The 27,182-nt window shown below is 39.8% G+C and overlaps 1 protein-coding gene across 2 annotated transcripts in view; it reads left to right on the top strand.

The window, feature by feature from the left end:
- GREB1L (GREB1 like retinoic acid receptor coactivator) overlaps positions 1-27,182 on the top strand; it is a 131,851-nt gene that overhangs the window by 42,442 nt on the left and 62,227 nt on the right. For both annotated transcript variants that reach the window (XM_054514016.1, XM_054514015.1), the window contains exon 2: positions 13,426-13,526. The gene's annotated coding sequence lies outside the window, so the exon portion shown is untranslated. The remainder of the gene's footprint in view (positions 1-13,425; positions 13,527-27,182) is intronic.

Below are 27,182 nucleotides of genomic sequence, written 5' to 3' on the forward strand. Positions count from 1 at the left end.
CTATGCACAAGCCACCCATACCATGACTGTGTCCTGTGTAAGGTCTCTCACCTAGTTGTATTGCCTTTTCATTTGGAGAGGAAAATACCACGGTCCAAGTTTCCATCTTCACCACATCAGGACTATGTTCATTGCACTGGGCAGATGTCTCCTTATGCCTGGTCTGTGTGGCTGTTGTTTTCTGAGTGTCACCTTGATCGTGTTACCTTTCTTTTTGCACTTCTCTGCCAGCTTTTTCTTTTTTTTTTTTTTTTGGTCTCTATAATGTCAGACCTAAGGTTTTTATCTTTTCTTTCAAGGCCCTCAAAAAAAACCCCAAATCATGAAGGTTTTTTCTCTCTGTTATCTTCCACTTGTTCCCCTTTGTTATTGAGATATCCACCCCAGTGCCTAATGAGGCAGCTGACCTTGGTCCAGGGCCAGCTGACTTTGATCCAGGGCCAGCCCAGCACTGGTGAGCCTTGTTGGGTCCCCACTCCCTGGCACCATCTCACTTGCATGGTGCTTTCGCATATGCTGAGACATTTTGGCTGCAGGAATGGAATTGTGGCTGCATGGAACCTGCCCAGACAGCGCCTGAGCCAGGGTGGAAGAGCCTTCTCCAAGCCAGAGGTGGCCATTTGCTGTACCAGCACCAGCCCTGCTGTGGGAAGGGCTTTTCTTTCACCCTGACCTTGCTGCTGTCAGGAGAGCTGCTTAAACATCTCTGCTCTGTGGTCCTACTCTCTGGAATTGGATTTTCCTGTTAGCCAGTGTATTCCAGCACCCACTTCTCTGTGTACTGGGGGTAACTGTATTCCTTTGTGTGGCCTGTTGGCTCATGTGGATGCTTGGGGTCAGGGCAGCCTCTTTCCCAGTGCATGTACTGCCAGGAACACAAACTATTGGAAAAGTATATTGTGCTTTACCTACATAAAGGTGCAGGCTATTTTAGAGACTTGTGGGGGTGGGGAGGTGTGAAGAGTTGGGCGCGAGTGAGCTCAGAGAGCAAGACTTGGGATTTTCCAAAGGCTCTTGTTTTGTTTGTGAGCTTTTAAAGCATCATCCCCTTTCCAACTCTAAATACAAGAATTAACACTACTCCAGCACAGGAAACTTTGGGGCACAGCTGTTTCTTTATGCAAGCTCACATGGCTTTCTGCCTACTTTGTAGGACCCTGGATTTGCTTCCAGGAAAATCCAGAGGCAAGGTTTCCAGTTTGTGCCTGGTGGTGGGGATTTGCAGGGGTGTGAATGGAAGCAGAGGGGAGGCCTTGCCTCTGGAGCAGCAGCAGATGCAGCTCGTGGGTGAGTGGATTGCTCAGGGCAGTGCTGAAGTGCTGCTGGAAGGGCTGTCTGGAGGTCCAGTCCAGCTCCTGCTCCTAACAGGTCTGTTGCCAGCATTTGTGATAGGGGAGGTTGAGAAGGTGATAGGGTATAACCAAAGATATTGTATATTATAGCTGAGAGAACCTTAGGAAATGCTAATAGTGAGAGGAAGAGGTGATGGGTTTGTTGTTGCCTCTTTTTAGCAGCATTTCTCTAAGAATTTAAGAGAAAATGAATTCTGCTGAAATGACCATTTCTTCACCTCTTACTGGCTCTTGAAAAGCCTGTGCTCCCTGAGCTGTCCACGCAAACACACAAATAATCCAAAGAAAAATCCAAGTGCACATGCTCCAAGGGATAGGTAAGCATGTCTAAAAAAATCCTCATCGCTGCTATTATGTTAGAGGTCAGTTGTTTCTGAGTAAAACTGATTTCTTCCACACTTTAATACCTTAAAAATGCTTTTAATCTATCCCTAAGGAAAATGTGATAAGTTCTAAATAACTAACTAGAAGCTTTTTGAAGCCAAGAATATCTTTGTTGTTCTCCCTGTGCATATGTTTTCCCAAGACTAAGGACTTTGTTAAGATGTAGAAATAATATTTAGAAAGAGATAAGGTATCTGATCTTGCTAAGTCCTATGCTATTCTGTAGAAATTCAAGGTAATTGAAGATGCTGTTTTTTCATTTTAAAATTGTGTGTACAGCAGATATGAAGTGAGCTTCAAAAGAGGCTGTTCTGGAAAGGAAGTAACTTGAGAAAAATGGGCAATTGAACAGGAATTGGTTTTTTAGCTTTCCTTTGAGCACAAAGTGTTCCTGTTACACTTGCTGACCTAGTTGCCTCACCATTCTTTCAGAACGTACTTATTTTCTCTTTGGTATTTTTGTCTTTCTATTCTTGGAGGAGTAATGTGCAACATTTACCTGGTACCTGACAGTAGATCAGTCACATCTCTGCCTTCCCAAATGAGACTCTTTCTGTCTGATACTATTTTGGTTTTTTCAAAGAGAATAACCTGTATTTTTCTGCCTTGACAGATTAATGGCCATGAATGACACCTTGCAATAAAATCAGCATTCTGGCACAGTCCCTGTTGGCCCTTTTGTATTTGCAGGGTAGGAATCCCTGATCACCAGGTTGTTTTCTGTGCAAACACTGGGAGAATGCTGGGACCAACAAGGTTGAGCTGACCTTATGTGCTGGCCTGCTCACTGCCACTGACTGTCATGTTTCAAAGGTTAAACTAACTGTGGATGAAATGTAATCAGTAGTGCACTGGATCCTTTCCAGAGCTCACTGGAGGAGTGCAATAACCAGCATTGTTAGCTTTAGGGGAGCAAGAGACAGAGGTCATTACCTGTGTGCGTCTGAGCATGAGGAACCAACTGCCTTTCCTGCTACCTCCCACGTATGTTTATTTAAATCTTATCTGGAATTGTTATCCAACTGGCTCCTGCTTTTTAAAAAAAATATGTCTGTTTATTCTTCATACAATAATTTTCATCCTTCTGCTGCTTTCTCGTAGTTGCCATGAGAAAAATGTGCTTCTCTCAAACCCTGTCATTAGATGGGATGAGAATTGATACTTGGGGAAGCAGAAAAGGCTGTGTTTTTAGATGACAGCCAAACCTAGGCCAGGGTAAACCAGACACTGCTTTTAAGACAGACACATAATGCACCAGCAGAGGAAAGGTGATCATTGTAAATTTTCCCTCCTTCACTACTGGGTAGCAAGGTAAAGAGCTGGTAAAATAGGAAGCTGGCAAGGGACAGAGAGCAAGTGTGGGAGGAGGAGGCCAAACAGAAGCACTGAAGCAAAGATAGCATTTCTGAGAATTGATTTCCTGTTTCTTTCTATAGCAAACCATTCATTTTCCCCAACTCTCTGTCATTTGTGCAGTACTTTCAGTCCCCAGCATTCAGATCTGCAGCAGGAGTCTGTTCTCAGCATCAGATAAAAAGGCTTTCTGGAAGGCACCAGAAGCATATAGGATATGGTGGGGAAGTGCTGCTTGTTGTAACATTAGGAATTTCAAGGGTGACAGGCATTGAAGTCCGTTTTGTTGGGTTTTTTTTTACCTGTATAGCTTTTACACTGCCTGCCCTCTGAAAATGCCTGTAGAATAACAATAGATTTAAGTGAAGAGCAAAAAATTTTCTTCCTTTTGAATCCTGTGGAAAGATTATTTTTCACTCCATCAAAGCATTTTGTTTTCTTTATAGATTGGGGTGTGGCTATGGCCTTGAAAACCAAGACATTTAGCAGAAATGGAGACTTTTCCCTTGAAAGAAGAGAGGGACAGATGGGGGACTTCCATCTCAGAGAAAATCAGAGCTGTAGAGAGGATTAGATTATCCTGATATATGTTTTGTTATACACTTGTGATTATTGGTTTATAATCAACTGGTTGGGGTATGAATGTCTTTTTCTTTCTGTATGGGCTTTTCATTTTGAGTTAGTTTATAAAGAAGCTGTGACAAAAACAGAGCCCTGTACCTGTTCATAGGAAAGTCAGCTCCATTCAGAAAAGCTCAGTGTAAGTTGTTATGATGTCGTGAGAAGAAAATGCCATTATCCTCCTTAGCCCACCCTTATCAGTCTCTCAGGTTTATAATCACAAGCAGAGTGAGTTCCTTAGCACTGTTTTTATCTGTTGCCCCCTCCTGTACTTCAAAAATAGAATGATCTTTTTTTTATTCCCAGTCTTCATGAGATCTCTCTACTTCAGTGTGGGTGAGACAGAACAAGGTATTCTCTTTCTACTTATTTTTCTTACTAAATTCCTATTTCTGAAATGCCTTTTTTTTTTTTCCCGTGGCCATTTTTTTTTTGTTTTTCTTCATGCCAGAGCACTGGAGATGTGGAAGGACTGAATAAAAGCACTAGCAACTGTCTTTTCCTTGTGAATGCAGAGCAGTATTCTTTCCCAGTCCTGCAGCTTTCATATCTCTTTGTCTATGCTAGATTTCTGTGTTAATTGTTCAAAGAGCAGCTTGATTTCTCTTCCCACCTTGAGGTAGAATGCTTCCATAGCCACTTCTGTAAATATTCCTGGACTTCTAGCATGGCACTTCAAGCAGTGTCTGGATTAGATGTAATTTCTCTATGAATGGTTCCTAGTCTACTGGGATAACTATTCCAATGTCCAATATTTGTGGTCCAAAATTGTGCTCAAGGAAACTCTCTGGGCATTGTGCAAGTCTTCATATAAAGAGCTTCTCAACAAAAGCAGTTTTGATGTGAGAAAAGATGCAGACTTAAACTGCAGTCATAGAGGATGTAGACCAGCATGAGTAGTGAAGATGCCCTGGTCTGTTTGTGGTTTTCCTATCAGGTCTATAAGGAACCCATCCATTTTTCTATGTATGTGAGGGTCTTTCTAGAGACCTTGTGCCAGCTCTGCTGAATGACCTTAGGAACAAGAAACCAGTTTCTTCTACCTCACAGGTCTTGGGCTTTGATAGGTATGATGGCACAGATGTCCCCAGAGATGGCCATATTCTATAATTAGATGAGGGCATTACATCTTGCCCTTTCAGATGTGCTTCATGGCTGTGTATTTTGAAAAATTCACCAAGTAGCAGAAGCTGTTTGTAAAGCTTTTTCTGACAAGCCTTTCACTGAGCCAGGATTTCCAGGTCAGTGCATACCATATATTTGTGTCTGGACACAGCTGCAGGTTGTCCTTTTATGCTGTCCCCACCAGACTCTGCTGAGATATTTTTCTGGGTCTGTTTTCTCTGCATTTGTCACTGAGAGGAATCATGTGGCTGTGGATAGATATGCTACATATGTGAGATCCCATCCTTACTGATGCTAGCAGGTTCTGTTGCTGTATGTGTTCAAAAACCTGGGAAGAAAAGTGAAGTGGTGTTCCAGGAAGGCTTGTTCCCTCACCATGTGTCAGCTTTCTGTGTTGTGTGCCAGCAGCAAGAGATGCAGAGAGCAAAGCCAGCAAGCTGAAATGTTCTCTGCATACCACAGTGTTCTTCAGAAAATTTCTTCCGTCTTGTGAATATTTCATAGCAGGACAATTTACTGTCTTGTGAAGAAAGAAAGAGACTTGTTTAGGCTTTGAGCATATAAGACAAAATTGCAGCAGATTTTCCAATTTTACCCTGGAAAGTTTTGACTTCTCTCTCTCTCTGGTGTCTGCATATTCTTACAGACTTTTGTGTTTGAGTTTTGCAGTTTGGTCCTTGTGGTTATAGTGTGCCTGGGCTTTCTTCAGAATAAAAATCCCTTTTTAAGCTTCTGCTAAGGAATATAATATGATTCTTTCCTGTGTTGATAGTAAGTGAGGCACACATGTGAGGAGATGGGGACTGGGGGGAGAAGGCAGCCTTCTTGTGTAATTATATGAGAATATTGTAGTATGTGAATTTTCTGCAGGAGACTTTTAAATACAGATGAAACCAGTGAATCTGTTCCTCAAGCCGAGCCATATGTGTTAAGTCTTCTAACTGAAATCTGTACAACAGATTTAAAAATCATTATTAGACCTTTAAAACGTCATAAAGATTCAAAGACAAAGAGGCCAGTTTGCCTCTTTAAATTATATGGCGTTCAAGGATGTGTTATTTCAGGAGCTTTTCCAAGACACTGCACCGTCACAGCTTCATTGCTTCAAATGTCACTTCAAGTAGGAGCAGTTTTTATAACTACACAGTAAACTCAAGATGCTTTAATGGAAATGATTTCTTCATGTGTCAAAATGACCCCTTTGTTTCTCATTTTACTCTTTTGTTGCCTGCAGCTAATCTGGTTTTTGGGTTATCAGATCCAAGCATCTTACAATGCTGACTCTAGCAGCGGCATTCAGCTGGAATGCTGCCTTTTGTTTACTGGTTTCACCAGGCCTCCAGTGCTTTCTTTGGTCATCTGGTGGCTCCACTAATGTGATTTGCACTCCCAGGCTCTGCAGGTAGTCATGGGCTTTTAAAGGGAATTAGAGGAAAGCCTGCCACCCTGGTTGCTAATGAATCCACAGGGTATTTCTTACTGGTGTTTTGTTTTTCCAGATTCTTTTTTCTGTTTTATGGTATTTTTCTTCTGTCTGCTTGGACTTCAGTTTCTAAAGTGGGTTTACCTGGCTGTGGTGTGGTGACATTCACTTTGCTTGAAATAGAAGTACCAAATCCTGTTGATTAGTGTGTCCATTTGGGGTTTTCTCAGGAACTGTAAATAAGTATGGAAAAAATAGATAGCTACACAAATACTCAAAAATTCTTTATTACAATATATATTTTACAAAGCTTGTTCTTGGTAATAGGGAATGTGGTAAAAAGAGACAAGAGACAGTGTAAACTTCCACCTTCATGAAAGCTTTATTAAAATAGCAAATGTTGGCTCATGTAGGGAAGTTGAAGTGTTTTGCTAATGAGGTGACAGTTGAAATACTGAATTTTTGCAAGCACACCAGGAGAAGATGCAAGTTTACAAACAGCCTCATCACAGTCTGAGAAATGTGAACCAGTGAAGGACAGAGTCAAAGAAATATTCTATTACAGGTTTTACAAAAAAACCAAGTTATACTGGAGAGGGTTTTTTAATATGAAAAGCCTATGCACAAAAGAGGATATATTATGAAAACATCTTCTACTCTTTTTCTGGAGCAAAGGAGAGTTTCAGACTCTGAGGAGTTAAGTTGAGTAGCATGTCAGATGCTGAGTAAGATGCCATTCCTTCTTATATCCACAAGCTCTTACTTAAGTATCCTTGTGGATTTGAGTGGGGATTAATAGACTGATTAGGGTTGGTTGGGGTTTTTTTCCCCCAGATTAGTCCTGCAGTTTTGTTAGGGCCAGCATTTGGCTTGCACAAAAACAAGCACAATGTCAATGTTTTTGAAGCTTCACTCTAGTCTAATTAAGACTCAGCCTCCTGTGGCAGGATGTGCAATGTTTTTATATTTTCATAACGTATTTTTCATCCATTTCTGTTGTTTCAGAATGGAAGGGAAGAAAATCAGTGATAAAAGCAAAATCTGAATAAGACTTTGGAAATAAATGGGCGCCTTCCATGCAAAAATACTTAATATTGAATCTATTCTTATTGTTGTTTCCCTTGAGAGCAAGTCTACCCAAGTCTTAAGAATTTAGACTGGTAGGAGTTGTGCCACTTATATGTGGTTTATAGGCTTGGGTCTTAGGAGTAGAAGAAAACTTTAGAAAAGTTGAAGTACACAAACATGTTTCAGTGCCCTTGCTTTGTGCCCTTCCACAGTGTTGGTGCTGTAGGATTTATGTTTATATTATATGTGTGTGTTTATATTTTTAATATACAAACTGAATATCACAGCATTAAATTGTGTTCAAAGAATGTCACTATTGGTTGGATTGGTATTTTCGCTTCAGAGAAAAAAACCAACCCTGTAGAAATTTGGGTGCAGTGGTTTTGATAGTGGACAAATAAAGCAAGAGTGTATTAACTGAGTTTTAGTGGGCTGACAGCAGCACTCACGGTCCTCTTGATGCAGAAGTTTGTGACCCATGAAATCTCCATTTTCCTTCTATTGGTAATGTACCTTGAAGTAAAGAAGCCTGGAAAATGCATCCTGAGTGACCTAACACATTGATTATCTACAAACAGAAAATTATTTGAGCTTATTGCTAAAAAATGTGTTTAGTACTAGTAAATATAAGGGATAGGCTTAAATGAGATTGCTGAACAAGTGTTCCATGAGCACAAATTCACTAAGGCAACAGCCAGTCCTTACAGGTATGAATAAGATTTGCTATATTTTCCTTTAAAATGCTAATTTCAGATGCTTGGCCATTTTGCCGATTCAGCTTCATCAGCTTGCATGCTGGTGACCAAAAATCAAAATTTTCCCTTATAAACGGTACTTGTGTCTGATTGAAGGAAATAAAGGGCAGTAAGGAATTGAGCAGAGTTGTTTCTAAAATGAGTAAGTATCCAAGGTTCATGAAAAGAAGCCTGTAGCACACAGGCACACCAGCAGGCAGATTTTACAGCTCTGTCCAGAGCACAGAAAGAAGATAAATCATGGCCATCCCCCTCTCATTTTTGAAATGGTTCAACCCTGGGGTTTAGCTGAAGGACTTAAGGAGTTTTTGAAGTGCAAATAGACTGGTGAAGGGTAAACCTTTTCAGAGTTTCATTTAGATGGATTTTTTTTTCTATGTGGATTTCTGGCACCAGCTGAGATCTGGAAAGCCACAGGATTGTTTTGTTTTTGATCAATCAAGCAAGCAGAACTTGCCATGGGGGTGTACATTCTCTGCATACATATTGATCCTATTGTGTTTAAAAGTAGTTAATTTAATCAGGGCTTTTTGAAACCTTCCCTGGTAAAACTTGCATTAATGAAGCTGTCATTTCAAGGTCATGTTTCAGTGTCAATAACTTAATGGTAATGACAGAAGTTACCTGTAAGTTTATTATCCATTTTTCGGTCATTCCATGTTAAACTTGCATTGAATGAGAACTGATTTTGCATACATGCATGTAAAAATGTTCAGCTTCAATTGGAAAATGTGAATCTCATGGAATGAGAGATTTCCAAAGCAGTCTAGAGTTACCAAACACATTAATACTGGCAGTTCTGGTACTGTTCACTGCTGTTTGGATCACTACCCTTGGTCTGCCCTATTCCATATGGAGTTTGGTTCCAGTAATCTATTTTACACCTTGTCTCTTCCAGCAAAATGGTTGTAATATCAGAGGTTTTTACCAAGGCCCTTTCTAGTAGCTTTGACCTTTTACTCACATTTTGTCTTGTTTAAAAGCAGCAGCATGCAGAAGATGGATTGCATATTAATTATAAACACTTCCCTCTACTGTGATAAATATTTAGAAATAAAATGTGTAAGGCCTGGCTGCTTAAGATGCCCATTTGGGTGCAGATTTTTTAAGGCAGGATACAGTTTGCTACTTTTTCATCCATATCTGATCTTCAGGTATTTTGGGTGAAAGCATTGTATATTTTCAAGCTTTTTTCCCTGTGAGGATGTTAAGTGCAGACTTCATTATTTGCTTCATTGATTTATTTGGGTTGGAAGAAGCTTCAGAAAGTTGTTCTGGACATGGTGACACTCAAGGTGTAGTGGAGTTAATGAATTCAGATACCACAGCAGAATGTCCCAGTACATTCCCCAGAGTCAATCTTCTAATTTCTTTTCTTCTTGGTAGTTGCAGTATGCCTTGAACCCTGCCAGTTGCTGAGATATGAGGTGGAAAGCAGAGTCTTGCACAAAACTTTTTCAGTCATATACCAGTAATGGTCTTCTGTAGATTTTCCTGTTCATGTTTTTCCCAACTGAAGGGGATTTTATCAAAGATTTCGGTGTCAGATCACTCAGGGGCTCAGAATGGGAGAGGAGCCCTAAAGGTGGTCTGAGGCCCAGAGCTGGGATCCTCTTTAGGAAGGACCAAAGTGGTTTTTAGTTTAATTTCTGTGTGTTGGATGTCCAAAATGGTACTACAGAATGGTATACTATGGGAAAATGGCCTATTTTTAAAAATGTGTATTTATACATTAATTTTGCATTTACAGTCTGGTGGTTTGATGGGATCTGCTATGAGAGCACAGCAGAAACATTCTACATCAGAATAGGGACCTAAAATCATAACTCATCACAAATTAATAAATATGGCTAAATACAATCAATCAACAAATCTTAAGAAGCCCATGTTATGATTTTTCCTTGACTTTACACTGGACAGGAAATGTTTGGTTATCAGGCCCCCTATTTTATTTTACAGCTCTAACTTTACATTTGTACAGCTCACATGTTCTCAGTCTCATGTACTGTAATGATGGTTATTTCATGAATTGAAGGGTTTGGAAACTGAACATGAGATGCTATTTAAAGCTTTACTGAGAGACAGGGAAATTCTTTGTGTCTCACTGCAGAGAAGGAGTTCTCAGCTTTTGTGGTGTCACTTTTGCACGTATGTCACCAGGAGAAGCTAACATGACCTTTCCTTTTTTTTAAGTAATATTTTCTACCACCCAGGACTCTTCAACAAGTCCTGTCCCACTGACTGTATGGAGAATTTTGAGTGTGTTCTAAATCAGCGCTTTTTAGCTCAGTCTTACAGGCACAGAGGGCAGATTTTTGTTTAGGAACAGGCATCACTCTATAGCTGGATATGTGGGTGTTGGCTGGAAAAATCTATCATTCTAATTTAATTTTTTTTAAGTGATGCATGCTCAAATGTCAAAACACTGAGGAGTTTTTACTTACAGATTACAGATTTATCAAGCAGCTGTGACATTAAAGTGATCTTACTCTGGTTACAGTATGCATTTTTCAAGGGCACAGGCTTGCATGGTGATTCTGAATTCCTGTGGAATTTAACTGAGCAACAGCTGGTCTGTAGGATGTGTAGATTTTAACAAGGTAATGTCTGTGTTTTGCCAAAGGACTTGTGTGACCTTCTGCTGAAGCTGTTGCAAAGTGCCTTCTTCCTCCATTCAAGTCTGTAGGGGTCCTGAAACAGTATTTGTGTGAATTTTCTCCATTCTCTCTTCTCCTCTTGATTTTATCACAAGTAAATTCTACAAAATTCTTCAATGGGGTATTGGGGGGGGGGGGGGGGGAAGAAAATAAAAAGGTCATCAACACCACTAACTACAGCATACGATGGAAAGAATACTCTTTTTGGCTTGTAATTGTGTCAGATTCCTTTTCCCCACAGTTGTTGGTTGGGGTTTTTTTCACTTGAGAGAGGTTTATGGTGCTGTCTCTGCCAGGATAACCATGTCTCAGGGTTGAAGTTGTATTTCTCCCGGAGTTCCTAGAGGTGATGTTATCTTTTGTTCACTCAACAGTATGGTCATTCCTGAGAGCATCTGTCACTTTGGGCATTGTAAGATGGATGAGTCTCAAGTGAACTGCTGGTTGAAGCAAATGGTAAAAATAAGAAAAGACGTGGGGGTTGGGGGTCTTCAGAGGGGACAGACAACAAGGAAGCACTGTTAAAAATCAAAAGTAAGCCAGACCATAGTGGAAGAAAGAGCCAAGATGTGGGTCACGTTAGCAGATCTCACAGGTCTTGGCAATGAAGATTAGTGGTTGATGAATTCTGAAGAGATCTTCTGCATCTTGGCAAAAATGCTGTTGATTTGTTTTCTATTTCATTTGCAAATAAGGGAGGATAAGAAGGAGATGACCTGAACATAAGATGCAAAACATTTTTTTTTGTCACGTTATGTTATATGGTCAGGACAAATTAATGTTGCCAATATTCTGGAAAAGGGTCAACGGTATTTTGTATGTCTTGAATATTGTGTGATTATCTGTCATTTCTGAGTGGGCACATAACAGTATAAAAATCAGCAGTTTAGCTTTTGGAAGAAAAAAATGGAAACTTAAAATTCATAGTTGATGGTATTTCAGAAGGTACTTAATATTTTTAAAAGAGATAAGGTTCCTTACAGCATCTCTGATTTAGCTGTACTAATTGAGATAGACTTTTTTACAGAGAGAAAGTGGTGCAAAACCACATAAACCCCAAGAAAACTCCTTTGAATGCTCTGACAAGCAGATCTGCACCCCCCAGCCCCAAGCTGAGCAAAGGTCTGTGTTTGCAAAAGCAGCCAGCAAAGGACAAAAGGCACTTACAGCCCAGTGTGTGTCAAGGTTTGGGAGGGGTCCAGGAGGATCTTGGCTTGAAAAATTATTTTGTCACACTGTTGGCATTGGTCCATAAGGGGAAGCACTGGTTGAAAGGCGAAGAAATTAAGATGATTAGAAGCTTTAAAGCTTCACAAATGGTGGAGTATCTCTCTTCTCAATGGATATAAATAATAGATGAAAGACTGAGAGTGACAACAAAGGCTCAGGGCCTTTAAGAGAATGTGTGCAGCCTGAATAGAGGTCTGTGGCCTAGGGCCAAAGGTCTTAGCTTTGAGTGTAATTAGAAGAAAATACAAAAATGTCATTACTAGCAGGTGAAATGTTCAGCACGTGTCTGAAAAATAGCAATTTCAGAGCCAGGAGCAGTTGGAATTGGATTACTGACGTTCTGCAGTGGCTGCAGGCTGTGCAGAGCCCTACAGTTTGGTCGGGGGCTGCTGTGTTATCCCTGTTGTCCCTGTGCTCCGGAGCCGCTGCCAGCGTGGCGGGGGCGCGCACGGGCGTGGGGGCAGCATCGGTGCTCCCTGGCAATAGAGCTGTTTAGTGCCTTCCTTCAGGACACAACAATCCTGCCCAAAACCTTCCCTGAGCCAGAGGTGAGGGTTACAGCTGCTCTCTTAAACAGGCTGATTTTTAAAATTGAGAGGAGGGGGAGGAAGCTTTAAGGGTGTTAATTTTAAAGCCTGGAGTTTGAATTTGGGGTGTGCAGCTGAGTTCTGGTTTTGCAAGTGGGCCTGTGCCTGTAGTCACAGCTTTAAGCCTTAAAATCCCATCTGCAAGCACCAGGGAAAATTCCTTTAAATCTTTTGGCAAAATATGGTCCGTTGCTATTGAGAAACCAAACCAGTTTGTCTGCCTAAGAAAGTCTTGTCAAAGTCCACTCAATGACAACTTAATTTAAATATTTTCCTGATGTTAATTGGTGTTCTGTACAGCCCTAGGTATTTTAGGAGTTATTCTTTTGCTTGCTCCTTGCTACACCATTTTTACCATTCCTTGGGATATTTCAGGTGTATTTTCTTTTATTAAGTGCAATTTCTATTAGTAATGTTTTCCCTTCAATATTTTTATGGAAACCCAGATAGGAGAGCAACCATCTAATTCTGATTTAATTTTGAACATTGATCTCCAGGGTCTCACTGATCACCCATTTATTTTGTTTCTTTATAAATAGTAAAAGAATTACTTCTGCATTATCATATATTTTTTAATGTTTCTACAACAGTTAACTTTGTCATATTAATGTGATAAATTCCTAATCTGTCATATAGTAACTTCAGTGCCAAAAATGTGCAAATTCTGAGTTTGGACTTCTGGTAGAATATAGAGAAGCAACCAAGCACTTTCAATCAAGTATTCCTCTAAAGAAAAATGTGCTTTTTATAGTCACTGGCACTCCATTTTTCACCCTAGACCAGGTTTCCACAGGAAGGGTTTTTTGTCTTGTTATAAACTATATGCTGGCATGAGTAATACTGATTTTTTTCTCCCTTTTTATTTTGCAGGTGGTCAAGAGTTTTAAACAATGCAGCAAGGCTTCACAAACTCTTAGCTGCATCCTTTAATCATGACTGCATTTCAAATAGGTTGAAAGGAATCTGAGAAGGTACCGTACTTCCCTTTCCTAATAGAAAATACCCTGTATATTTGTGATCAGCATCTCGGCTTTCATTTCCATTGACTGCATTTTAGGAGCTGTGTGGACTTCAAATAACGATTTTATTTTTAGTTCTTAAAAAAATCATGAAATCCAGTTCATATAATCAAAAAGCCTTCAACAGAGGGCTGATTTGTGCTGCCATTTTTTTCTTATATACCCACAATGAGGTCAACTTCATTATTTAATGACACTTCTTTTGAAGCTGTAACAATCTTCTTCTGTTGTTTTACTTAGAGGTTCTGCAAATACCTAAGCAACTAGCTAAATATATGTTTTATGCACTTGGAGGGTGAATGTTTGTTTGTTTATTTGTCCTCTCAAAGGGTTTAAAACAAATGGGAAGAAGAATGCAGATCTTGGTCATGATTGGGGTAGATTTGTGCTTCCAACTGAGATTCTCACAGGTCTTTTTTTCCCTGACTTCTGAGTGGGGGGAGGCTTGCCTCAGTACACAGTATTGGGCTCACATAGTTTCTTGTTGCATTTAAATAGCCAGGGTACCCAGAAGGCTGAAGATCTATTCCTGCTTTATGACCTGTTGTATCCCTGGGGGCAAGGGCAGCCCTGGGCAGAGCAAGGGGGTCATGGCCACAGCCCAGGTTCTGAACAGCCCTTGGGGACTCCCAAAACCTCCCCGCAGGAACATTCTGCTTGGCAACATCTGGAACGTGGCATAAATCTGGAAGAGGGGGGAACCTCCAGGATTTTGCTTCACCAGGTGCTAGGAGGAAGCAACATTAGCCTTTTCGATGGGGGGGTGGGGGGAGGCAGATTCTGCGGCCCTGAAGTTAGGCTAAACAATTGCAGAGGTCAAAGGACAGCTGAGTGCGGTCAATGAGACACCCTGGGGTGTATTTTGTTACTTAGTAAAAGGAGCAGCATCCTAAAACCCTCAAGGATTCTCTTGAAAATCTGTGTTGTGAAAAGGTTTTATGAGTCTGATGGCAAAAAGTGCTGATTTAGCTAAGGAATGCTTGCTTTTGTCTAAATGAAAGGCTAATCCTTACCAAATGTTGGCAGCTATTATAGTGTAGTCAATGCAGGTCTGAAAGGACAGTTAGAGTAGAAGTGTACTTTGGGATCCCAAATGTTTATCATTTTAATGGTTCTGTAACTGAAAAGATTTCTGAAACTTTCACCATTTCTCCTAATATTTAAACCATGAACAAATTATCTGAAAAAGTAATAAGTAACTCTTCACTTATAATTTAAAAAACTGTTCATAAGGGAGCTGTGCCTGCCTGGTTGTTCTATATTCCCTGACAAATTTGCTTTAGATTTTCAGGGTACTGCCTGGCTTAAAGTGTAACTTCCTTTAATCTGCTAACACTTATTAATTGGCAGGAAAAAAAGTGTGGTTTTTTTCTGGTCTTGAGTAATTTTTACTGTTCTTGTTTCAATGCTCAGGACAAAAAAATAAAGAATACGTTTGGGGTAATTAATTCCTATAATTTGTTTAGCATTATCTTTCTTTAAAAGGACAGCTTATTAACACTTAACATTTGTCATAGAAACAGATAAGAAATCAATGTCAGAGCCAAGACCTTGTAAATAACCCGAAAGGAAATGTAATAATGGCCGTCTTCACCACAGAGGTGGTGGGGGAAGGACTGGGCATGTGGCAGAAAAGGTTCAGTGCTTTTTGTTTTCCTTTGGAAGGGGGGGCTGCTGCAAGGCATGACCCAGAGCCTCTGACTCGCTGGCCCTGCTGTCTTACACAAACACTCATGGTTGTATTAGGAAGAAAAAGGTACTTGGGAGCCAGTGGTGGTGGTGTTTTTATAGTGACCAGCCTGGTGTTTCATCGTGATCTGTAGAAGAACTCTGTAAGAAGAGCAAAAAAAAAATAAACTGCATAATTTTCAAGGTGCGGGGAAGTGAACAAAGAAGTTGACAAGTTGGTTTGGTTTATTTTTGAAAGAAACCTTCTTGCAAAATAGAGCTCTTTGTAGAGTTTAACTTTTAAACTCTTCAGAAGTACTCCATACAGATGCCTAACATTGATTTATGTCAAGGTTAAGGCACCTTTAAACAAATAAAGTCGGGAATGGATAAACCTACTAAAATACAAATCACCTATTAAACACAGAAGATGTTTGTATAGCATTCAGGTTGCCACAAAACTGACACATGTCCAGAAACTCTCCTGATAACCCCTTCTAAACTCATCAGGAAATGATGGCATGTGTTTGAGGGGTACACAAGGGAGCAGCCAGAGAGGATAGAGATGGAAGGTCAGGCTTTAGCTTTGACTTTCCAGGCTTTGGCTTCATGCTTTTGCAATAGGGTGATGGCAAATGAAGAAAGGATTAAGTGATTTATTTATCAATGAGATTGTTCTGGCTTCTGCTGTAGGAATTTAGTGAGAGGTCTGAGACTATTTTCAGCTTTATCCCTACAGACAATGACTATCACATTTTACATATATATCTATGTGGAATTAAGTGCTATATCTGTATAATTAAACTGCTTAGAAGAGTACATATTGGAGCTGTAATGCTTAATTTTGTTTCTAACTTCAGAATTTAACTACTCAGAGTACATAAAATAGGTTTAGATGTGTTATTATATTTTTTTTCTCATCTACTGGAGAAAATTGTTCTGTGTTTATAAACTGTTTATTTAGCAGGGGTTTGGGTTTTTAAAAGAAATTTAAAGCAGATTTTCACTCACAGTGAGAATTTTATGGATAGTATTTATATTCCATTGTGGCAACAGTCACAGAAAAATATTTTGAGTATTAGTTTCTTGAGTGCCAGGATTTACTGGAAGTTTTATGTGTGTGCCATCAAGAATGTGTAGAACCTGTAAATATTCTGTGTTGCTGACTCATTAAACCATAATAGCAGCTTTGGGAATCAAAATTGCCTGTACTAGCATGCTTATGTTGCATGTAAATTAAGTCCAGCCTGTAAACATCATTAAGATTTTGGGGAGAAAAGTACAGAAGTGTATCTAATGCCTCCAACAAGTCAAATATTTTATTACAATTTTTTTTCATGTAAGACACAGCTGCCCCTCCTCCCCCACCCCAAATTTATCATAGTGGTTGATGAGTTGCATTACAGAACAATATAAGCATTAGAAATTGAAAATTATTTCCTTCTCCTATTAAGTGTTAATAGTATGTGATTTGAATTTTTGGATTTCTATTTTGAGTAAAGATAAAGGTGGGTTTTTTTTTTCCTAATGGTGTTGTATAAATGTCATTTGTGGACATTTATCCCACAAACAACTTTTGAGATTCCTAAGTACCTAGAAAAGGTAGCTTGAATGTCGAAACTCTTCTTTTTTAGCCCTATCCCTGGATCTGGTGTTCAAGTGTTGTTCTGTTAATTGCCTGTTTCTTGAAAATTTCATCCTAACTAAAATCTGGGGTATTGCAGATGGACCAACAGTGATGTGCATCTTTGATCTCAAACAGGGTTGCCTCTGGTAATTTCGGAGATTCTGGACAGAAATTTGTTTATTTTACAGAAGAATTTGTGGTATTCTGGGGAGGGGAGAAAGTAGAGTCAGCTTTGAGACGTGACAAACATGTTGTGGACAAGGAAGAACTCTACAAAGCACTCTGCACTTGAAGTTCATTTCCACTAAAATTATCTATGAAAAGTTTGGACACAGTTTCCCACCAGCAGGGAAGTTGCAAAAAGTGTCTGATTGATATTAAATTGACATTACTTGTATTACTTGTGGATTTAAGCTGATTGTTTGGTTTTGACCTAGAGAGGGTTTTCTTGTCTGTTCAGAGCATTGTTTTCTGCATAAAAATGGCCATGAAAGCATCTGGCTTTGCTGTGTTGGTCTTTTCTTGTCTCTGCTGAAAATGAGCTGAAAATGACTGCAGAAATGTTAGATGTGCCTCTCTATCTAGTGACTACATGGGAGTTTCAGATAAGAAAAGTCTTGTTCTGTTCTAAAACATATTTTGAGTCCAAAAGAGCAGAAGCATGATCATTTTGACTTATTTGAAAATGGTACTTTTGGAAAAGCTGTGCAGGTACGTGCTCTGAGTGAACTTGACAGACATTTTGGCACAAGCCTCTGCGAAAGAAGAGGGGCTCATTTCCACCTTTGCTGTTCCTTTTTAGCGATGACTAACCCTTGTAAAACTGAGGAGAACTCTTGTTCAGGCTTGCCTGTTTTCAAACTGGGCTCTGGACAGGAAAACAGCCCTTTTTTGGAGGATGTGAGGAACCAACAGCTTACTTAACCTTCTATCCAAGTGCATTAGTGAAGGCTAGTTTAATTACTTAAGTCTGACTTTATTTCTTGATTAAATTTTATTTTTAAATCTAGAAATCTGTGTTAGGGATTCTTTCAATAATCTATCTGAAGAGGGAGAGGAACAAAACTTGATGGTGCTTTTGGCAGAATTATGCACTTTACAAGTGAAGGAGAAGGGGGAAATGCCATGTGTGAGTCACTTGGATGCAGGGTGTTACCCTTTGTAGAGAGTCAGAGACATGTTCTGGCTGCAGAGACTTTTTCTTTTTCTTTTTTTCTTTTTTTTTATTGCTAACCCTGAAATTACTTTCAAGTTGCATATTTGAAGAAGTGCCATGGTACATCTCCAGCTCTGCCAACTTCATGGGGGAAAAAAAGTTTTGCTTGCAGCAAAGGAAAGGTTGAAGTCAACAAAGTTTTACTCCAGGGCTTTATTTTTAGCCTGTTGCAGCTGTCAGAAACCAGAGCATGGATCAGATAAGATGAATATGGTGGAAAAAGAAAGTATTAAGTGGGTATTTGTGAAGAATTGGGTCATCTTTGTTTGGAAAGTTTTAAGAGCCAATGTAATCTGTATTACCATTATGGCTATTATTCAGAAAGCTTTATTTTTATTAGTGTCAGTTTGTATGTGTTTCAGGAACTGAGAACTTTCAGAACCACTAATGTCTCTGTGAAATGAATAGCGATTTGTTTATATTGCTTGGCAATAAAAATATCTCTTCCTCTCTTATTTAGCAGCGCTTTCACATGAGAAAACCTTAAAAAAAGAAAAAAAATAAAAGAACATGGGGAAAACCACTTTTATTGTTGATATACATATCTGAAATTATCTTTATTAAGGATTTTCTTTTTAATGCTGTACAATCTGATGCTGAGATGTGTCAAAATGGATTACATTTTAGCTTCTATTTTCTGTATCTTAATAGGGATTTTTTTTGCTGTTTCCTATCAAGTAGTGTCATCTTGGTGAGCAGTCTTTAAAAATGTCAAGCATAAGTTCCTACGCAAATGGTACCTTCTGCCTACAATAAATAATTAGCATAAGCTGTGATGTTTAAAACTTTAAATTTTGCAGGCCAGTGGCCTGAGGATTTACAATAATTTACATACATAAATAAATAATACATAAATGTATGCTAAGCCATAATGCACAGTCCTACTCCATAGTCCTACTGAAGGCAGCACCAGGCAGGTGAAGATGAACAGTACTGAGTTCTGAAAGCAGATCAGGACAACTGGTGTAGAGACAACTTGCAGGAAAAAAATGAAACACAAACAAGCTGAACAAACTCAGTGGCTGGAAATTACTTCAATATCATGAGCTTCATATGGGGGTCTTTGTTAGTCCAGTTGTGTTGAAGAGTTGGTCCACAAACTCAGTTGATAAGGCATTCGAAGTATGCCTGGGATTGTAGGCGAAGTGCTCAGCTTCCAGGTGCCCCGTCCTAAAGTGCTTAATAGATGATCATTCCTCTCATTTTCACGAGCAATGCCAGCTGAGATGCCATTGTGATTGCTTCTTTTTATGGCATTACAAGGCTCTTCTGAAACATTGGTGACCTTGCCTTTCAATTTCTCAGGATAGAAGCAACTGGGAAAAAAAAATCCAAACAAAAATCCAAACAAAAAATACAATTCATAAAAGTCAGCAATTAGTGATAATTACCAGCATTAAAATTGGTGACAAGCACAGACTTGTGTTTATTTAGAAGGACCATTCACTGAGTTCCCAGTTATGGATTTTTTTTTCTATTGGTGGAATATTAGACAGTGTTCTCTTGAAATGAACACTAAATCATAATTAGAAACAAAGCTTTAAATTAATGGGTGCATCTGAGAGTATAATTTACTTCATAGATTTTTGTAAACTACCTAAATAGATTTTATATCTCTAATGTTTCTGAATAGTTTGTTTTAATTGGTAAATACTAAACATAGTTGTTAGCTAATAACTTACAATAAGATCTGTGTATTAACAGAATATATGTTGTTAGTGACTAAACACTTACGTATATGGAAAGTATATAAAAATAACCAAGTTTCAATTAAAATGTATTGGCTTTGGGAACAGTTACTGAGTTTGAATACATTATTTGAGGAACAAATTTGTTCTTATTTTATTATGCTAATTGCCTACATACTATATTAATTTTATCTGCTGTGTTATTATGAGTGGTAGCTAAATGAATTCATAGAATCATAGAATGGGTTGAGTTGGAAGGGACCTTCAAGACCATCTAGTTCCAACCCCAGAGCCTCACCACCCTCACAGTGAAGGATTTCTTCCTAATACTTACTGTAAATCTATATTCTTTCAGCTTAAAGCCATTTCCCCTTGTTCTGTCACTCCTTGCCCTTGTCAGAAGTCTCTCTCCAGCTTTCTCCTAGGCACTGGAGGTCGGCCTGGAGCTTTCTCTTCTGCAGGCTGAACAGCCTCAACTCTTACAGCCTCTTCTCACAGAAGAGGTGCACCAGCCCTCTAATCATATTCATGGCCCTCCTCTGGACCTGCTCCAGCAGCTTTACATCATTCTTGGAATGATGGAGACCCCAGAGCTGGATGCAGCACTGCAGATGGGGTCTCACCAGAGCAGAGCAGAGCAGAGGGGCAGAATCCCCTCCCTTGGCCTGCTGGCCACACAGCTTTTGACAGAGCAGGATGTGGTTGGCCTTCGGGGCTGCAGGTGCACATGGCTGGGTTGTGTTGTTCTTCTTGTCAACCAACACCCCCAAGTCCTTCTCCTCAGGGCTGCTCTCAATCCATTCCCCATCCAGCCTGTATTTAGGCCTGGGATTGTCCCAGCCCATGTGCAGGACCTACATGAAGTTTTCATGGGACCACTGAGAAGTGGTGAGATCCTGTGAAGCCTGGAGAAGCCTGTGAGATCCTTCTGCATGGGATCCCTTCCCACAAGTGTCACCCCATTGCAGAAGATTACCAAATTTTCAGGCACAATTTGTCCTTAGTGAAGCTGTGTTGGCTGTCACCAGTCACCTCCTCATTTTCCATGTGCTTTAGCAGAGTTTCCAGGGGATCTGGTCCATGATCTTGCTGGGCACAGAGGTGATTCAAATATAACTGCTTGACTGTGCGAACACGCCAGGTTGTTAGAAGAATAAATTGTAATTCATGTCTGCTACTAATTGCAAAATCAAAATTACACAGCAAAAAAATGCCTTGATCCTATAGCTAGGATTAAGCATTGTTGCTGATTTGGTTGCATTGCACTGGCATTAATAATGTGGTTAATAGTCCTGTTGATTTAGGACAGAAAACATAAGTGAGGAAAGCTATGTATGAGCATGCCTGTTTTAAGGAGGCAGCCTAGGGTTTTCAAAAGTGCTCCTTGGTGATTTATTTGTGCCACCCCTGCCACAACTGTGTGAGCATATACTCCTTTTAAAATAATGAAGTCTTTTAACAATACCTAAACTTCAAAATCAAAAGCGATGTTTGTAGGTTGATAGCCCTTTTTTTTGCACCTGAAGGTTTTTCTATTGAAAGCAAAGTGTATCCCTTTTTTTAAGGGTGCATAGCAATGTTCCTTTTCCTATGTATACTGTGAAAGATCCCTGCAGCATAAAAGGATTTGCTCCATCTTCTACTAATTTATTTAGAAAACCCTACAAAACCTCCACAGTAACTTATCTGCTCATTTCACAACCATTTGAAAGGACTGCAAAAGCTTTGCAGTCAGAATAGGCTAAAGCCACATAATTAACTCCTGAAAGCTTTTATATGTTTTCCTTCATCTGCTTATTACATCTGTTTTTTTAGGAAATGGCATCAAATGAAGTTTGGAACATGCTTAATCTTAAATCACCTCAGTCCTCACTAGAGGAATGTGTTGGTGCACTGGCAGCATCAGTTTTTCTCTCACTGTGTTGCAAGATTTTAACCCATCCAGAATGCAGCATTTTTTTTCTGAGTGGGAGCCATAACCTGGAGAAAAGTAAAGCCAGGGCCATTTTGTAAAACTTGACTTGAGCTCAGCTTGCAGTGCCTTCTGTAGCATTGTGTCTCTCAGTGTACTCTGTGTTTGATCGTGGTTGCAAACTGCTCTTTGTGTGCACGGCTCAGTGGATAACACTGTTAAAAAGAACTAAAGAAACATTTCAAATTTGAGGTAAAAGAGATGAGATGGTGTTTCAGTGCTATTTTTGGTGGTTTTCTTTGCCAGCCTCAATGTCACATCACTAGTGGTTTATCCTGTGAAGCTGAAAACTCCCAGGTCACTGAATTTCTAAAACTGCAATTCAGATCGAATTTTTGCTTTAAATCACTTGGAGGTGATTTGAAGTTCATTCATGTAAGTTCAACTTAGTAACACCATCCTGCATCCAGCTGTTAATTTTACCTTAGTACGTTTATTGTTTTGTGAGCTGATCCTGAGGACTGTAGGAATAGTCTTGGGGTGGAAGAGATGGAGCAGTAAGGGCATAGCAGTCTCCATATTAAGACCACTTGTGATTTGCTTTCTGTTTGATGTTGTGGGGAAACAGCTGCCCTCTTCCACCACCCTGCATGTGGCTCTGTAGTAGATGCATTTTTCTGTCTCTGTGCAAGGAATTGTCCAAATCCCAGATAATCTGATGCAATACACCAAGTACAGATACCATTAATTGAGCAATAAGACAAAAAATCTTGTCAGGAAAAAATATATGTTCTTGATCCTTCCCATTACTTTTACACAGTAGTGGCAACATTAGACTGAATGATGAGACTCTAAATGGTATTGGATGCAAACAATATTTTCTTAAAAATAAAACAAAAAATAAAGATGAGAGGAAACTGCACTGCAAATAGGGTAAATCCAAACCAATAATTCATTTTTCTTAAAAGACATTGTGAATGAGTTATTTATCTGTCACTTGCTACATAAGATTGTAAGCTCTTTTACAGTTGAGTTTGAATACCCCTAATGAAGACAAAACAGGGTTTAAAAGACCTTGAAAAGACCTTAAAACCTTAAAAACCTTTCAAAACCTTGAAAAGACTGTGAGGAGGGAGAAAAAGGTATCTTACTGTGATTATGAAATAAGGCTTCTATTCCACCTTACAATCTTGTTTTAAGTCACACATAAGTCTTCCCCACTGAATACTACAGTTGATGCTGTACATAGACTTTTGACTTTGAAGTCTGCACTTTTAGTGAGTGTATATATTTGTTATTGTCATTATTACCTGACATTCTTTCTGCTGTATGCATGTTCAGGGTACATCCTAGTGATGCTCTAATGGGGAAAAATAATACTCCCAGAACATGACTAAGAATGATGTAAACAATCAAAACCACTAGCTGTACCTGAAACAACCAGTTCAGTTTTTCTGCAGCACAAATAAATGCCTGGTCTCTCTTTGCCTGAGATAACCCTTTGAGATACAGAAGCTGTGCTGGGCCTGGCAGTGCCTTTGTGGAGGAACTTGCTTTCTTTTCCTTTGAAGAGAAACTTCTCTGTGGGGTAGGCCAGATCAGAAGCCAGATTATGTGTTTTGGAGAACACAATTACATTATTAGGTTAAACACAAAGTAAGGACTTGATAGAGCTGACTTAATGGAGGGTGTTTGCATCAGATTCATCATTCGCTATCAGGTAATTGTGAAATTGCTTTAAGCCATAACAACAACACTCACCCCCTCCCTCATCCTCCCCGCTCGGTTCCTCTCCTTTAAAGTCTCTGGGGTCATGACCCACCTGGAGGCCAAATATGTGGTATCTGGTGTACTGAATGATCTGATTATATTTTTACTAGCAGAGCCTTCAACTCAATGTGCAGTTCTGGCTCCCAGGAGTTATTGAGTCATGATCCACTTTTCAGAGGTGACTTTTATTTTTGTTTGTTTTAATGCAAAGAAGCATAGTCACCTTTTTTTCTATCTAAAAGTGGGTAGTGGTTACTGTACTTACACACTGCTGGACCTGGGCTCTGGTTTTTCTCAAACATCCCATGTCATGTTTCTGCACAGATCTTTTGAAACCTGGGTGACCACATGGAACAAGATTATTTGCTTGAATTGACAAGGTCTTTTTGTAAATTCAGCTTCTGGCTTTGAAAGAGTGATTAGAATTTCCCTGAGTCCTTCACCACACAGCGAAGTGTTGCAGTGTTAAATCAATTCTCTTTGAAATTTTGTTTTTGTTATTTCCATTTCTGTCTGCTTTGATAGAAGCTCATGGCAATTGTAGCTTTGCTTTCCACAATGAATGCCCATATTAATTGTTTTATTTAAAGCTATAACAATAATCCTCCTTTACCTGTGGTCAGGTTAGAGGAATTTCCCAATTGCTTTGTTCGTGTGTCTTGGTAAGGAGACAGATGGAAATGTGAGGGCTGCCTTCCAGCTCTGTTTTAAGGCTGTTCTCACTCCAGCAAATCTCATGGTTAATCCTCTAGTTCAGTGATGGGCCACTGCAAAGAAGACTTGAAGTGAGTTTAGGAAATTTGCTTTGAAGAAGCACAGCAGAAATGGAGATGTGCTGGGTGGTGCTTTAGTATCTGAATCTTTTCAGAGAGAACACTGAGAGTGATAGAGCCTGGAGGTGAGGGTGATCTAAATTTTAGGAAATTCCCCTATTATTTCATGTTTTCTTTCAGATTTAATTTTGAAATTATTCAATTCTGATAATGTCTTCTAATCCCCATAGTAAGTTTTAAGGAAATTAAATAAAATTCATCTCTGTACAGTGGGAATGTTGTTGTGGTAGAGGGGAAGCCTTAAGAAGGAGTGTTGCCAAATTGGCCCTCCTTCCTTGGTAGCGTGCTTGGGAAGGAAAAAGTATAAATACAGCTAAATACACATACACTTTGCACATACTAACATTCTGTAAAGTTCAATCCAAAACAGACCTTAAAAGGTTGACAAGAGAAGTAGGCAACTTAAGAATTACACTGGGATCCATCCAGTGGTGCAGGTAAAAGGAAAGGTGAGGGCTGGAATACTGAATTAGAGATGTGCAGATGGCTCATTGCCAGGAATCTAACCAGCTCTGTGCTGAGTTAGTACAATTAGTGTGCAAGTAGATATGGAAATGATTATTTACCCTCTCACCAAACCTCCTGCCCACTGGAAACGTCTCAGTGCACACAGGTTGCTGGAGACTGGAGCTGGTTGGCTCCAGCAGAATTCCGTGCCATGTTGCTGGGTGTGGAACAATGGACACAAGGGTGAGCCCTGATGTGCTAGAGTTGGCAGCAAAAAAAACAGAGATCAGGGAGGAGCTCCTGATCAGGGAGGAGCTCCTGAGTCAAGTCCAGCTCTGTTTTCTCAGTCACTGTGTCAGATTGGCTCAGATGAACTCAACAATGGAATGTCTTTCCCACATCCTCCCAAGCTCACTGATGCATCAGATGGGCAGAATTTTAAGAAAACCTTATCTTAATTTCACTATGAAAAGCAAGAGGGGTTGGTTTGTTGTTTTTTTTTTTTTTTACCAAATGACCTCATATATGAATGTTGGGTGGACATATTATTTGGGTAATTTTTAAACAACGAACGTTAATTTAGTTATGTTAAATCATTGGCTTTGGTCATATTTAAAAGCAGATATGGCAGATACATATGTTAATAAGAGAAATGTTCTTTGGTTTTGGTGGTTTGGTTTGGGTTTTTTTTTTTGCCTCCCTTTAAATTCCATCAATTTATTTTTCCTCCAGGCTCTGCTGCCTCCTCAAACCCCCTCAGCACACTGGAGTCCACTTAAAGCACGTTCTCTCTTCTCCTCTGCTGCTGCTGAGGTGTGCTCCCATTTAGACTGTGAGGAGGAAAATTAACCATTTCCTAATTGCACCAGGCATTTAGGGCTAGAATCAAGTGCAGACACACTAAGGAGTTACTCCCTTGAATTGGTGCTCCAGTTTTGGGGAGGCTGGGTCAAGCACAGCCTGACCCAGGCAGCAGCTCACTGCTGGAGGGTCTTGCCACCTCCTCTCCCCTCCCCAGCTCTATTGAGCTCCAAATGAGGCCCAGCTGCCCTAATGGCCTCAGGCAGTGTTAGGAAATCAGCTGCCCCGTGCTGTTCTCCAGGGCTCCCAGCTTCCCCAGCCGCAGCCCAGCAGGACCCGGGGCCACTCTGCCCCGACACCTCTGCCTGCCCCATCCTGCTCAGGCACATCCCTGCATCCCTGCCCTCCTTCCTCCCGCCCTGCTCCCACGCTGCAGGCACCAGAACTCACACCAGCTGTGCTTCCTGAGCCTTTCTTTACTTGGCATTTCCACCAACAAGCTTGTTTTCTCCTGGCAAGCCAGAAACGTCCTCTGGTAACATTAACCATTAACCATTTCTCTGGTAAATCTCTGACAGTCTCCATCCACAGGCAAGTCTCCTTGTATTGCCAGGGAAGCAAATCAAATTGCCAGCACTTTTTCTGTGTCTGCGCTATCCTTTATTAATAGCTTCCCATCAAAATTAAAATAGTTGTCATAGATGTTATACAACAGGTAGGCTGTAGAAAACATGGAGAGTGAAAAAACTTCATGCAGATGTGCTGTGGGAATTGCAAATTTTCTGATTCATGAAGGTTGATTCATTTTCATTATGGTGTTTTAACTAAAGTCTTTTAATGTGAATACATTCTTGAAATCTTACCTTAAGCACATCATAACTGAGATAAATAGCACAGAAATTAAATTTTATTGCATGAAATTTAATAAAAGTCTGTAATGATTTCACTTGTATTTATGGAAGTATCGTCACTGATTTCAGTAAAATAAGTGTTTCAGTCACTTAGCTGATTTCCAGAAATTCTTTTTTTCAAGGGCACCTGACAGGCTTTAGTTTACTGCAACCTTTATACTGCTTCAGTGTAGTTTTTTCCCTAACACACTTTGTAGTTGTGTGTTTGTACACAGTCCCTACTGTTTCCAAATCTAATGAAAACATATAGAAGGGGAAAGAGAATGTACTTATCTTAGGTATCTCACTGCTGAAATAGCAGAATGTGTCAAGCTAAGAAACATTTTTTTTTCATCTGGTATTGTCTCTGGTTAGGGTAGAGAAGTGTAAATTTTGTAGTTGCCACAAAATTTATTTAAAGCCAGTCTAGCTGGAACTGACCTTCTCTCCCAGGTTATAGGTGAATAATTTGATTTGTTTCACACCTGTGTATCCAGTAGTGTAGTAATAATTAGCTCTTAGATATTTGTCTACACCAGCAGACCTCAAAGGCTGCTGGAAATGGCTGTCACTAGTATTGCCCTTTTACAGGTGGCCCTGAGCACCTTGAGCAACACGGTGATAAAGCAGGAGTGGAACTGTAGGTTTTCAAAATGCCAACTTATCTTCTTGGCCAAGGTCTCTTCCTGTTTGTAGGGCTAGGTAACATCTATTGAGGAGAAGAACAAAGATAATGTTATAAGGTTTTGTACTTTT

This window comes from Molothrus ater, chromosome 1 (assembly GCF_012460135.2).
Source record: "Molothrus ater isolate BHLD 08-10-18 breed brown headed cowbird chromosome 1, BPBGC_Mater_1.1, whole genome shotgun sequence".
NCBI classification, from domain to species: domain Eukaryota; kingdom Metazoa; phylum Chordata; class Aves; order Passeriformes; family Icteridae; genus Molothrus; species Molothrus ater.